The following is a 2251-nucleotide window of genomic DNA, read 5'->3' on the forward strand; positions in this document are numbered from 1 at the left end:
ATTTTACATTCCTGCTAATAGTGTGTGAGCGTTCCAATTTCTCCACATCCCTGATGACCCTTGTTATCATCTGCCTTTTTGATTATAGCCTGCCTAGTGGGTGAGAAGTGATTCTCATTGTGGTTTTGCATTTTCCTGATGACTAATGATGTTAACATCTTTTCACGTGCTTATTGGCCAATAGTATGTCTTCTATGGAGAAATGTCTATTCAGGTACTTTTTCCAGTTATTAATTGGGTTGTCTTTTTATTATTGGCTTGTAAGTGTTCTTTATATATTCTGGATACAAATCCCTTATCAGATATGTGATTCACAACATTCTCAGTACTTTTATAAGGTTACCATTTTAAAAAAGAAAGAGTTGGTCTTTCAGTTATTAGATATAAATAAACCAATATTTTCTATGAAAAAAAAGGAGAAACGTTTAAAGCACAGTTCTCAAGCTGGTTGAGGGAGCTGGCCTGTGGCTGTTTAGATGGAAGCCCGAGGCAGTTCTGTCCGACAGTCTCCAGTGGTTGGTTCATGCTAGCTGTATCTGAAACACCTAGTTTTCTTTTTCTTATTTTAAACAATAGATTCCCAAGCCTTGAGTCGGAATGCCCAGAGGTAAGGCCAGAGAACCAATATTTTAAATAAATAATCCAGATTTGGGAAGTATTTTACCTTAAATTACAATGAAACAAGGGCATGACTTTTCCTTCTGAGCAGGCAAACTTCCTCCTTCATCAGGTGGGAGAACGTTAACATCACAGACCCGGACTAGGAAACTATAAAAAGGTGGAAGGTAAAGACTGAACTGTGGAGAAAAACATCAGGTTCACACCCAACGGGGGTTTTTGGTGAGGAATGGGACTTTGGCGAGGGTGAGCTGGCAGCACATACGTTTAAAAATAACAAGGTCTGGGGCCAGCTTGGTGGTGCAGTGGTTAAGTTCACACGTTCCGCTTTGGTGGCCCAGGGTTTGCCAGTTCGGATCCTGGGTGCAGACATGGCACCGCTTGGCAAGCCATGCTGTGGTAGGCGTCCCACATATAAAGTAGAGGAAGATGGGCATGGATGTTAGCTCAGGGCCAGTCTTCCTCAGCAAAAAGAGGAGGATTAGCAGCAGATCTTAGCTCAGGGCTAATCTTCCTCAAAAAAAAAAAAAAATAACAAAGTCAGCAAGGTGGTCAAGTTCCTTTTCTGGTTGAGGTCTTGGCAGCCAACTTTCAACCATCCTGGCTCCAGACAAGGAGATCAGTTTCCCCTCACTCAGTCCCTTTATAGAGCAGCTGACTAATATGTTGTTTTCCCACTTAAGATACTTTTTCAAAGGTATCAGTGAACCAGTCCATTCACTTCTCCTTTCCCCACCTTGGTGTGACCATTAGCAACAGGAACACTGAAGAGCCCAGGGTCAGGAGCAAGCCCACTGTGCACCGGGTCCCTCGGGGAGTGAGAAGCAGGGGAAAAAACAAATTGAGGCTGCTCTCCCTCCCAAGTGCCAATGTGCCGTGGATGGGCTCTGGGCTGACTCCTGCTCCGCTGCCTGTCTGGCCAGTAGCTGTCCCATCTTGAATGGCTCCTAGCACTAAGCTGAAGGGGACAGAATAACTTTGGGTGGGACTGATGGCACGCAGGTACCATTGCTAGATGTCTGCTGACGGAGCACATGACTTCATGATAGAGGTTGCACATTGGCCATCTGTTTGCATCTTGCTTGCAAATCATTTAAAAAAAATCAAATTAGCTGCCAAATTTTAAGCATCAATAGACCTCCCATAAAAGTCAGGATTTCCATTTTATTTGAAAGATTTAAGTCCTGCAACCCTGGGCTGTCATTCTCACAGAACCCGTAACTTCCCTACTTCTCATCACTGAGGAAGCTGGTTGGTCACCAGCGACCATCTTACAGCCAGTTTGCACCCCTTCTTTTACTTTACATTCACTGTTTATTTATATTGCCTACTAGGCTCCTGTAGACATCTTAAGTTGCCACCTCCCCTCCATCTCCTCATTCCTGCCCATATCCACGGGTCCTTTAAGGCACTCTATTTGTCCCCCAAGGTCCAAAAGATTATACTGACATTTCCAACATCTTTGGACTGTACGGGCCGAACAGCAAGACGAAGATGCGTCTTTAGTCTACATTTGGAGCAGCTAACATATCTACTGGCTTATGGTCAGCGGGACGTGACTCCAGACTTACGATATCTACACCCCACACCCTTTCTTTCCGTTAAAGAAAAAAGACAACGTAGCAGACAGTGG

Source organism: Equus asinus, chromosome 28 (genome assembly GCF_041296235.1).
Source record: "Equus asinus isolate D_3611 breed Donkey chromosome 28, EquAss-T2T_v2, whole genome shotgun sequence".
NCBI classification, from domain to species: domain Eukaryota; kingdom Metazoa; phylum Chordata; class Mammalia; order Perissodactyla; family Equidae; genus Equus; species Equus asinus.